The sequence below is a fragment of the Taudactylus pleione genome, unplaced genomic scaffold (assembly GCF_031769625.1).
Source record: "Taudactylus pleione unplaced genomic scaffold, aTauple2 ptg000571l, whole genome shotgun sequence".
NCBI lineage: Eukaryota > Metazoa > Chordata > Amphibia > Anura > Myobatrachidae > Taudactylus > Taudactylus pleione.
The window spans coordinates 5,351,575-5,365,135 of NW_028284973.1; the positions used below are offsets into that span (position 1 = coordinate 5,351,575).

General features: G+C 48.5%; 1 protein-coding gene across 3 annotated transcripts in view; it reads right to left on the reverse strand.

Moving 5' to 3' along the window:
• Positions 1-13,561, reverse strand: part of CRPPA (CDP-L-ribitol pyrophosphorylase A) — a 251,747-nt gene that overhangs the window by 97,344 nt on the left and 140,842 nt on the right. The gene's annotated exons all lie outside the window — the stretch shown is intronic.

Here is a 13,561-nt window from a genome sequence, read left to right on the forward strand (position 1 = left end):
CTGTTAATGGAGATATCCTACTGAAATATATTATTTTATTTCTTAACAGTTATTTATATAGCGCACACATATTCCGCAGTGCTGTACAGACATAATTTGGTCATTTGCAGGGTAATTTACAATCTACATTCCCTACCACATGGAAACACATACATTTGTCATAATCCAATTAATCTACCAGTATGTTTTTGGATTGTGGGAAGAAAACTGAACGCTGGAGGAATACCACACAAACACGTGGAGAACATACAAACTCTGCACATAAAGCCTTGGTCGGGAATTGAGCCCAAGACCTCAGTGCTGTGAACAGGGGCGTCTTAATAGAGGAGGGGGCCCGTGTGCATTTCCTGTCCGGGGCCCCCTCCCCTTACCGGCGGCCGGATACTGCAGCATCAGTAGATTATGGGCACTGGAGTGTGCCAAGAGTCTACTGTGCATGCGCAGATCGCTGGGGAAATGGCGCGGCCACCATTTTCCCATCGATTTCCTCACTGCGCATGCGGAAAACACCGGAAAAATGGCCGCGGCTGGCATTTTCCGGCAGCGCTGAGACACCTGACACGGGACCTCGGAGAGGTAAGTTTTAGAGAATATGAGCGCAGGGTGCCGATGTGCACCGCACACCCTGCACCCATTATACATACGCCCCTGGCTGTGAAGCACTACACAAACCGTGCTGCCCAGATTACAATTGTCGTTTTGCAATACCTCCCCCCTCATTGACTAAAAGGCTTGAGGTCAGGGGCATATTATATAAAACTTACCTCTTCGAGGTCCCGCGTCGGGTCTCCCAGCACTGCTAAAACGCCAGGAAAATGGCCGCCGCGGCCATCTTTCCGGTGTTTTGCGCATGCGCTGTGAGGAAATCACAGGGAAAATGGCGGCCGCACAATTTACCTGGCAATCTGCGCATGCGCAATAGACTCCGGGTACACTCTAGTGCCCAGAGTCTACAGATTCTGCGGTGGCCGGCCAGGCGCGTCAGCCGTAGGCTAGTGGGATTTTTTTGTTTATTTAGGAATAGAAAACATTTTTTTTTTTTGGGGGGGTGGGGGGGGAGGAATATCCTCCAAATATTCATTGATAAATATGCTCATTTACATTACATAGAGGCTTGGCGCTACATTCCCAAGCTATCGCACAGAGGACCTCATTCAGAATCGTAAGGACGCCCACTATGTTTTAGCGAGCTACGGCAAAGTGCGCTCGCAAGTGTCTAAAGACGCCCCCTTGCCACTCGCAACAGACGTCATCTCCAGGAAATTAAGGATTAATCGGGACCATCGAGAGCCATCGGAGCTGCTCGCAGCCCTTGGGGTTGCCTTAGTCTGCCGCAAACACTGCGATCAGTGCTGGCTGAAATACATTCAGGTGACGTGTACCATGACGCTACTTTGTCAATTATGCATGCCCTTTAAACAGCGTTTTGGTGGCCTGACACGCCTGCGTTCGCACAACCACTCCCCCTTTCACAAGCACCTTCCCCATTTACCACCCACAAATGGCCTTTCCTGTCAATCAACTATCGGGAGTCACTTCCTGCTCGCAAGCCGTACAAGCGACGGATTTTGTGATTGCAAGGATCTGTACGCACATGAGCACAACGAAGTGCACGCTTGAGTGGTCTGTTAACATCGGCCGCGTACGAGCGAGTGGCCGTTTGTGAGAGACTCCGAATGAGGTCCAGTGTGCAGCCGTGTACCCGATGATGTATACATGATACAGCTAATCTCTGCATCTCTCCCCCCCCGCACCAGCTTCTAGCTCATGATGTGGGTATGCCAGATCTGTCAAGGCAATCTTCGCTTCCTAGCACATTTTTGTGGCCTATATCAGTGGGAACACTATTCATAGAGCTGAAAATAAATGCCAGAAGCCCTCATCCCCCTCCAGGCACAGATATTGCAGGACGGAGCCCCAGCTAACTTTATTGTACTTCTCCTAGAGTAAAATGTGATATATCTGAATAAATCAGTCACAAGTCAATGGCCTCATATAGGATTTCCCAGTAAGTTATGTAGCCGCAGGCAGTTAGATGAAGACAGTCCAACAGCAGTTAAATAGTAGGATGAGAGAAGTATGGTATCCTGATCTCCCAGGCTATCGCGTTACACAACAGCAGTACTGATGACAAACTGTGCAGGACTCACTGATGGGATAAGTGCATCCACCGCTAGGGTCAACCGGTGACAGAGACCATTAATGCAACCTCTCTAAGATCATGGCATAAACCTGTCACTGTTCTACTAATTGAAAACAAGTTGAATGTATGAATTTTTTTTTTCACGCCACAATCATCCTGATAATTCCAGTTTATATTTCTCAGTCTGTGACTTCCTGCTGCCTCCATTCACCTCCTCACTTCATGTCACTGCCCTGTCACATGCAGCCCTATTCTCACTAACATATCACTCATCTGCTGATATACTCTGTGCTGCTGGGGACCCTGCTCCTCCCACTATATAACTATCAGCCTATGGCTTCCCGCTGCCTCAATAGCCCTTCTCACATCCTTTTACTGCCCCCGACACATGCAGCCCTGTCCTCACTAACACATTACTCATCTACTGATATACTCTGTGCTGCTGGGGACCCTGCTTCTTCCACAATATAACTCTCAGTCTGTGGCTTCTTCCTACCTCCATTCACCTCCTCATATCATGTCACTGCCCAATGTCACATGCAGGCCTGTCCTCACTGACACATCTCTCATCTCCTGATATACTCTGTGCTGCTGGGGACCCTGCTCCTCCCACTATAGAACATTCAGCAGGCCTGATTCAGAGATGCATGCAATGCCTGTTGCTGCTGCGTTACCGTACGAAGCAGACATTGGAAAAAACGCACATTTTTCAGACTTGTTAAATATAGCGCAGAGCTCAGGATACTAAATTCAGCAAGGTTCAATCACATCCAGGTAGAACACATACAGAATCATAGACAGTACATTAATATTTTATAACAGTATAATCCCAGTCACTCCTGTCTACTTTCTGAAGCTTAAACATCAAAAACTCATGCACAAGTCTGTAGCTGTAAGGTAACAGCCAGTCATACTGTGACCATTACTACAAGGTAAAATCAGTTGAGGTACTTTATAAGTGTAATCTGGGCAGTTCAAACTCAGTTGGCAAAATAAATATTATTATTCTTATAATTATTTATATTATTATTCTTATTATTATTATTATTATTATTATTATTAATAGCAATAAAAATAATAATAATAAAAATAGTAATAATAAAAATAATAATAATAATAATAATATAAATCGCTAAAAGACACTGTCAAATATTATTATTATAATTATGATAATTATTTGTATTATTATTAATAATAATAATAATAAAAATAGTAATAATAATAATAATAATATAAATCGCTAAAAGACACTGTAAAATATTAAATGAGGCTATAACACAAATATAATTTTCTTTAAATAAAAGATGTCTACCCAGAGATTATTTTGCAGTTGCACATTCCTACCTAGGCCCAATGCTCAGAGCCTCTGCCATTCAGAGATTAGCGTTCCCACTAGGCTGTTTTAGTGGGGCACCACGTCCTGCCCTATTTCTAAAGGGCAGAAAGCACCCTGCCTCCTTAGTGGGGCACCGCTAAAACTTCCTGCGGGGGCGTCCCCACCCACGGGTCACAGTGTCCCGTGGGTGAGGAAAACTGCGGTGTAGCGGTCAATGCCTATGAAAGGATGTCGGGTGCATGCATCACTTAGGGGTAGGCCGGAATGTCTGTAAGTGCCGTGCACACTCCCATGAGTGACGAAATGGGGACGCGTTGTAAAGACACTCCCCCTTTTCCTTGGCCACACCCCCTTTGGACGAGCGCACCTTTACTAGATCCGGCGCCGGACGTAGAATGAACACTAGAGATGATCGGCCTCCAGTGGGCTAACGGTTCAATAGGAGTCAGATGTGAACACAGGATTATCATTTTCAATTTGGCTATTGCGCATGCGTGGATCGTTTACACTAACATATTTCGTATGGTGTTTTGGAACCCTTGTGGTGCCATGTAAACAGAGGATGCTAATAATAATAATCACCTGGGTTATTCCTGAAGAGAACAGTAGTATATGTGCCTGGGTTACACCAGGAGAGAACAGTAGTATATGTGCCTGAGTTACACCAGGAGAGAACAGTAGTATATGTGCCTGGGTTACACCAGGAGACAACAATAGTGTATGTACCTGGGTTACACTAGGAGACAACAGTAGTATATATGCCTGGGTTACACCAGGAGAGAACAGTAGTACGGTTACACCAAGATAGAACAGTAGTATATGTACCTGGGTTACACCAGGAGAGAACAGTAGTTTATGTGCCTGGGTTACACCAGGAGAGAACAGTAGTACGGCTACACCAAGAGAGAACAGTAGAATATGTACCTGGGTTACACCAGGATAGAACAGTAGTATATATGCCTGGGTTACACCAGGAGAAAACAGTAGTACAGTTACACCAAGAGAGAACAGTAGTATATGTGCCTGGGTTACACCAGGAGAGAACAGTAGTATATGTGCCTGGTTTACACCAGGAGAAAACAGTAGTACGGTTACACCAGGAGAGAACAGTAGTATATGTGCCCGGTTTACAGCAGGAGAGAATAGTAGTATATGTGCCTGGGTTACACCAGGAGAGAACAGTAGTATATGTGCCTGGGTTACACCAGGAGAGAACAGTAGTATATGTGCCTGGGTTACACCAGGAGAGAACAGTAGTATATGTGCCTGGGTTACACCAGGAAAGAACAGTAGTATATGTGCCTGGGTTACACCAGGAGAGAACAGTAGTATATGTACCTGGGTTACACCAGGAGAGAACAGTAGTATATGTACCTGGGATACACCAGGAGAGAACAGTATTGTATGTGCCTGGGTTACACCAGGAGAGAACAGTAGTATATGTGCCTGGGTTACACCAGGAGAAAACAGTAGTACGGTTACACCAGGAGAGAACAGTAGAATATGTGCCTGGGTTACACCAGGAGAGAACAGTAGCATATGTGCCTGGTTTACACCAAAATAGAACAGTAGTATATGTGCCTGGGTTACACCAGGAGAGAACAGTAGTATATGTGCCTGGGTTACACCAGGAGAAAACAGTAGTATATGTGCCTGGGTTACACCAGGAGACAACAGTAGTGTATGTACCTGGGTTACACCAGGAGAGAACAGTAGTATATGTACCTGGGTTACACCAGGATAGAACAGTAGTATATGTGCCTGGTTTACAGCAGGAGAGAACAGTAGTATATGTGCCTGGGTTACACCAGGAGAGAACAGTAGTATATGTGCCTGGGTTACACCAGGAGAGAACAGTAGTATATGTGCCTGGGTTACACCAGGTGAGAACAGTAGTATATGTACCTGGGTTACACCAGGAGAGAACAGTAGTTTATGTGCCTGGGTTACACCAGGAGAGAACAGTAGTACGGCTACACCAAGAGAGAACAGTAGAATATGTACCTCGGTTACACCAGGATAGAACAGTAGTATATATGCCTGGGTTACACCAGGAGAAAACAGTAGTACAGTTACACCAAGAGAGAACAGTAGTATATGTGCCTGGGTTACACCAGGAGAGAACAGTAGTATATGTGCCTGGTTTACACCAGGAGAAAACAGTAGTACGGTTACACCAGGAGAGAACAGTAGTATATGTGCCCGGTTTACAGCAGGAGAGAATAGTAGTATATGTGCCTGGGTTACACCAGGAGAGAACAGTAGTATATGTGCCTGGGTTACACCAGGAGAGAACAGTAGTATATGTGCCTGGGTTACACCAGGAGAGAACAGTAGTATATGTGCCTGGGTTACACCAGGAGAGAACAGTAGTATATGTGCCTGGGTTACACCAGGAGAGAACAGTAGTATATGTGCCTGGGTTACACCAGGAGAGAACAGTAGTATATGTGCCTGGGTTACACCAGGACAGAACAGTAGTATATGTACCTGGGTTACACCAGGAGAGAACAGTAGTATATGTACCTGGGATACACCAGGAGAGAACAGTATTGTATGTGCCTGGGTTACACCAGGAGAGAACAGTAGTGTATGTGCCAGGGTTACACCAGGAGAGAACAGTAGTATACAGTATGTGCCTGGGTTACACCAGGAGAAAACAGTAGTACGGTTACACCAGGAGTGAACAGTAGAATATGTGCCTGGGTTACACCAGGAGAGAACAGTAGCATATGTGCCTGGTTTACACCAAGATAGAACAGTAGTATATGTGCCTGGGTTACACCAGGAGAGAACAGTAGTATATGTGCCTGGGTTACACCAGGAGAAAACAGTAGTATATGTGCCTGGGTTACACCAGGAGACAACAGTAGTGTATGTACCTGGGTTACACCAGGAGAGAACAGTAGTATATGTACCTGGGTTACACCAGGATAGAACAGTAGTATATGTGCCTGGTTTACAGCAGGAGAGAACAGTAGTATATGTGCCTGGGTTACACCAGGAGAGAACAGTAGTATATGTGCCTGGGTTACACCAGGAGAGAACAGTAGTATATGTGCCTGGGTTACACCAGGTGAGAACAGTAGTATATGTGCCTGGTTTACACCAGGAGAAAACAGTAGTATATGTGCCTGGGTTACACCAGGAGAAAACAGTAGTACGGTTACACCAGGAGAGAACAGTAGTATATGTACCTGGGTTACACCAGGAGAGAACAGTAGTGTATGTGCCTGGGTTACACCAGGAGAGAACAGTAGTATATGTACCTGGCAGTGGCGTAACTAGGGGGGGTCGAGCAGGGTACGTGCTGGGCGCTGTGGGACCGGCGGCGTGGGGGGGCACCGCCGGCCACGGTCTGGCCCGCCCTAGTTAGCCACCAGTGTAGCGCCGACCGCAGTGAGTGCAGTCAGCGCTACACATTTACACAGGACCGGCGCTAGGCTTCCAGCGCCGGTCCTGTGCTGCACACCTGAGCCCGTTCCCTCCCCCTGAGCGCTTGCCCAATAGCGCCAGGAGGCGGGCTCAGGCTGTGCATAACACACGCATCGCCGCCAGCGCTGGCAGCGATGCGTGTGTTAAACAGCAGCCAATGAGAGTCAGATAGACTCTCATTGACTGCTGCAGCACCCACTTCCGTCCGGCTCCTGCAGTTGGTAATGGGAAAGACATCATGACATCTCTCCCATAATGCTGAGTGCGCCAGCGCGGGAGGACTGGCGGGCGGCGGGAGCGGTGTCGTGGTCCGGAGCAGCAGCGTGGATTCAGGTAAGTATATTTTTATATATATTTTTTTAAAACCTGCCTGCACTACTGGGGGCACAACGGGGGAGGGGGGTGGCTACTACTGGGGGCACCATTATTTGGAGGACCTTTACTGGGGGCACCATTATTGGGAGGACCTCTACTGGGGGGGGCTATTACTGGGGGCACTTAATCGGGAGGGGGAACCTCAACTGGGGACCACTACTTGGGGGGGGGACTACTACTGGGGGCACTGCATTGGGAGGACCACAACTGGGAGCAATAATAGGAAGGACCACTACAGGGGGCACTGGATAGGGGGGTCACTACTGGGGGCCTGCATCAAGGGGACCACTACTGGGGGCACTGCATGGGAGGGGGGGCACTATATAAGGGGCTTACTGCTAGGGGCACTGCACTGGGGGGACCACTACAGGGGGCACTAGATAGGGGAGATCACTACTGGGTGCCTGCATAAGGTGGACCACTACTGGGAAAACTGCATGGGGGGGGACTACTGCTGGGAGCACTATATAAAGGGCACTGCATAGCGGGGGGGGGGGACTACTACTGGGGGCACTATATAAAGGGCACTGCATAAGTGGATACCACTACTGGGCGCACTGCATTGTGGAGACTGCTACAGGCAGAGCCAGATTTAGACCTCATGGGGCCCTAGGCAATTTAACAGTTTGGGGCCCCCCACCCTCAAACAGTCCTGTGCATATATTACAGTAGGTGTTGCTGGAGCAAGATACACACATCAAATTATATACACATATCATATATATATATATATATATATATATATGATATGTTTAACTTGCTCCAGTGACATTACTGTATGTAATATATGCAATTATTTCTGTAATCAAATACACACGAGAGCAAGGCGAAAATATCAAATATGACACAGATGGGGGGGCAAACAGAGGTAGACAGGAGGAATGGGGGTCAAACAGAGGTAGACGGGAGGAATGGGGGTCAAACAGAGGTAGACGGGAGGAATGGGGGTCAAACAGAGGTAGACGGGAGGAATGGGGGTCAAACAGAGGTAGACGGGAGAAATGGGGGTCAAACAGAGGTAGACGGGAGAAATGCGGTCAAACAGAGGTAGACGGGAGAAATGCGGTCAAACAGAGGTAGACGGGAGAAATGCGGTCAAACAGAGGTAGACGGGAGAAATGGGGTTAAACAGAGGTAGATGGGAGAAATGGGGTTAAACAGAGGTAGATGGGAGAAATGGGGTCAAACAGAGGTAGACGGGAGAAATGGGGTCAAACAGAGGTAGATGGGAGAAATGGGGTCAAACAGAGGTAGACAGGAGAAATGGGGTCAAACAGAGGTAGACGGGAGAAATGGGGGTCAAACAGGCAGACAGGAGTATAAGGGGGACAAACAAAGGGAGAAGGAAAAGGGGAAAGAACAGAGGTAGACTCAGTGAATATATATATATATATATATATATATATATACACATGCACACATACAATATATACAGTATACATATACACATGCAGTGTGTGTATATATATACACATATATATATATATATACACACATACTATATAATAAAAAAAATATACACACACACACACACCTGGGCTATTTTACACCATACAAAAAAATGTCAGTTAAACTTACCCAGCTAGGTGATTGATGTCGGCGGAGGTAGTCTGCTACACTGCAGGGAGGAGCGGCGGAAGGCTGCATTCCATACTGCGGAGGAGGGGAAGGCTGCCTGCTATACTGCGGGGGGAGGGGGGCGGTGGATGGCTGCAGTGCGGAGGGGGGAAAGCTGCCTCCTAAACTGTGGAGGGGGGCGGAAGGCTGCTTGCTATACTGCGAGGGGGGGGAAGGCTGCTTGCTATGTTGCGGGGGGGGGTGGAAGGCGGCAGTGCGGAGGGGGAAGGCTGCTTCCTATACTACGGAGTGGGGGAAGGAAGGCTGCTCGCTATGCTGCGGGGGGGGGGGGGGGAGGCTGGCTACAGCAGTGTAGGCTGCTTGGGGAGTGGTTAGAAGGGGCTGGCTAGGGGCAGGGCCCGGGACCGTGATTCTGATGCTGCTTTGTGTGCCAGCAGCAGCAGTTCAACTTCAAACAAAGGTTTGCTCCAGGGCCGCATTTCGAAGGGTAGGGGGCCCCAGGAACGGGCCACTTGACACCAGACGGGCCCTAGGCGGGTGCCTATGTTGAATAATGGTAAATCCGGCCCTGGCTACTGGGGGCACTGCATAAGGGGGAATACTAAATAGGGCACTGCATTTGGGGGGACCACTACTGGGGGCACTGAGTAAGGGGAACTAATTGGGGGCTGTATAAGGCGCACTACTATGGGCTTGCATAAGAGGGACCACAACTGCATACTGGGGGTACTGTATAAGGGGTACTACTGGGGTTAAGGTGCATATGAATAGGAATGTTCAGCGTGAAAATAAAGGGGTGTGTCATGTTGACACGCCCTATTTTTAAGTGACCACGCCCATTTTTCCCAGCACATATCGGGGGGGTTGGGTGGGGGGCTCCCTTTTCAAATTTGCCCTGGGCTCCAAATACCCTAGTTACGCCACTGGTACCTGGGTTACTCCTGGAAAGAACAGTAGTATATGTGCCTGGGTTACACCAGGAGAGAACAGTAGTATATGTGCCTGGGTTACACCAGGAGAGAACAGTAGTATATGTGCCTGGGTTACACCAGGAGAGAACAGTAGTATATGTGCCTGGGTTACTCCAGGAGAAAACAGAAGTACGGTTACACCAGGAGAGAACAGTAGTATATGTGCCTGGGTTACACCAGGTGATAACAGTAGTATATGTGCCTGGGTTACAACAGGAGAAAACAGTAGTATATGTGCCTGGGTTGCACCAGGAGACAACAGTATTGTATGTACCTGGGTTACACCAGGATAGAACAGTAGTATATGTGCCTGGGTTACACCAGGAGAGAACAGTAGTATATGTGCCTGGGTTACACCAGGAGAAAACAGTAGTATATGTGCCTGGGTTACACCAGGAGAAAACAGTAGTATATGTACCTGGGTTACACCAGGAGAGAACAGTAGTATATGTGCCTGGGTTACACCAGGAGAAAACAGTAGTATGGTTACACCAGGAGAGAACAGTAGTATATGTGCCTGGGTTACACCAGGAGAGAACAGTAGTATATGTGCCTGGGTTACACCAGGAGAAAACAGTAGTATATGTGCCTGGGTTACACCAGGAGAAAACAGTAGTATATGTACCTGGGTTACACCAGGAGAGAACAGTAGTATATGTACCTGGGTTACACCAGGAGAGAACAGTAGTATATGTGCCTGGGTTACACCAGGAGAAAACAGTAGCATGGTTACACCAGGAGAGAACAGTAGTATATGTGCCTGGGTTACACCAGGAGAGAACAGTAGTATATGTGCCTGGGTTATACCAGGAGAGAGCAGTAGTATATGTGCCTGGGTTACACCAGGAGACAACAGTAGTATATGTACCTGGGTTACACCAGGAGAGAACAGTAGTGTATGTGCTTGGGTTACACCAGGAGAGAACAGTAGTATATGTACCTGGGTTACACCAGGAGAGAACAGTAGTATATGTGCCTGGGTTACACCAGGTGAGAAATGTAGTATATGTGCCTGGGTTACACCAGGAGAGAACAGTAGTATATGTGTCTGGGTTACACCAGGAAAGAACAGTAGTGTATGTGCCTGGGTTACACCAGGAGAGAACAGTAGTATATGTACCTGGGTTACTCCTGGAGTGAACAGTAGTATATGTGCCTGGGTTACTCCGGGAGAAAACAGTAGTGTATGTGCCTGGGTTACACCAGGAGAAAACAGTAGTATATGTGCCTGGGTTACACCAGGAGAAAACAGTAGTACGGTTACACCAGGAGAGAACAGTAGTATATGTACCTGGGTTACACCAGGAGAGAACAGTAGTGTATGTGCCTGGGTTACACCAGGAGAGAACAGTAGTATATGTACCTGGCAGTGGCGTAACTAGGGGGGGTCGAGCAGGGTACGTGCTGGGCGCTGTGGGACCGGCGGCATGGGGGGGCACCGCCGGCCACGGTCTGGCCCGCCCTAGTTAGCCACCAGTGTAGCGCCGACCGCAGTGAGTGCGGTCAGCGCTACACATTTACACAGGACCGGCGCTAGGCTTCCAGCGCCGGTCCTGTGCTGCACACCTGAGCCCGTTCCCTCCCCCTGAGCGCTTGCCCAATAGCGCCAGGAGGCGGGCTCAGGCTGTGCATAACACACGCATCGCCGCCAGCCCTGGCAGCGATGCGTGTGTTAAACAGCAGCCAATGAGAGTCAGATAGACTCTCATTGACTGCTGCAGCACCCACTTCCGTCCGGCTCCTGCAGTTGGTAATGGGAAAGACATCATGACATCTCTCCCATAATGCTGAGTGCGCCAGCGCGGGAGGACTGGCGGGCGGCGGGAGCGGTGTCGTGGTCCGGAGCAGCAGCGTGGATTCAGGTAAGTATATTTTTATATATATTTTTTTAAAACCTGCCTGCACTACTGGGGGCACAACGGGGGAGGGGGGTGGCTACTACTGGGGGGACCTCTACTGGGGGTGGGGGCACAACGGGGGGGGTGGCTACTACTGGGGGCACCATTATTTGGAGGACCTTTACTGGGGGCACCATTATTGGGAGGACCTCTACTGGGGGGGGCTATTACTGGGGGCACTTAATCGGGAGGGGGAACCTCAACTGGGGACCACTACTTGGGGGGGGACTACTACTGGGGGCACTGCACTGGGAGGACCACAACTGGGGGCAATAATAGGAAGGACCACTACAGGGGGCACTGGATAGGGGGGTCACTACTGGGGGCCTGCATCAAGGGGACCACTACTGGGGGCACTGCATGGGAGGGGGGGCACTATATAAGGGGCTTACTGCTAGGGGCACTGCACTGGGGGGACCACTACAGGGGGCACTAGATAGGGGAGATCACTACTGGGTGCCTGCATAAGGGGGACCACTACTGGGAAAACTGCATGGGGGGGGGGACTACTGCTGGGAGCACTATATAAAGGGCACTGCATAGCGGGGGGGGGCGACTACTACTGGGGGCACTATATAAAGGGCACTGCATAAGGGGATACCACTACTGGGCGCACTGCATTGTGGAGACTGCTACAGGCAGAGCCAGATTTAGACCTCATGGGGCCCTAGGCAATTTAACGGTTTGGGGCCCCCCACCCTCAAACAGTCCTGTGCATATATTACAGTAGGTGTCGCTGGAGCAAGATAAACACATCAAATTATATACACATACCATATATATATATATATATATATATATATATATGATATGTTTAACTTGCTCCAGTGACATTACTGTATGTAATATATGCAATTATTTCTGTAATGAAATACACACGAGAGCAAGGCGAAAATATCAAATATGACACAGATGGGGGGGCAAACAGAGGTAGACGGGGGGAATGGGGGTCAAACAGAGGAAGACGGGAGAAATGGGGTCAAACAGAGGTAGACGGGAGAAATGGGGTCAAACAGAGGTAGACAGGAGAAATGGGGTCAAACAGAGGTAGACAGGAGAAATGGGGTCAAACAGAGGTAGACGGGAGAAATGGGGTCAAACAGAGGTAGACAGGAGAAATGGCCGTCAAACAGAGGTAGACGGGAGGAATTGGGGGTCAAACAGAGGTAGATGGGAGAAATGGGGTCAAACAGAGGTAGACGGGAGAAATGGGGTCAAACAGAGGTAGACGGGAGAAATGGGGGTCAAACAGAGGTAGATGGGAGAAATGGGGGTCAAACAGAGGTAGACGGGAGAAATGGGGGTCAAACAGGCAGACAGGAGTAGACTCAGTGAATATATATATATATATACACATGCACACATACAATATATACAGTATACATATACACATGCAGTGTGTGTATATATATATATACACATATATACACACATACTATATAATAAACACACACACACACACACACACACACACACACACACACACACACACACACACACACACACACACACACACACACACACACACACACACACACACACACACACACACACACACACACACACACACACACACACACACACACACACACACACACACACACCAGTAGTAGTAGTAGTAGTATATGTACCTGGGTTACACCAGGAGAGAACAGTAGTATATGTGCCTGGGTTACACCAGGAGAGAACAATAGTGTATGTGCCTGGGTTACACCAGGAGAGAACAGTAGTATATGTGCCTGGGTTACACCAGGAGAGAACAGTAGTATATGTGCCTGGGTTACACTAGGAGAGAACAGTAGTATATGTACCTGGGTTACACCAG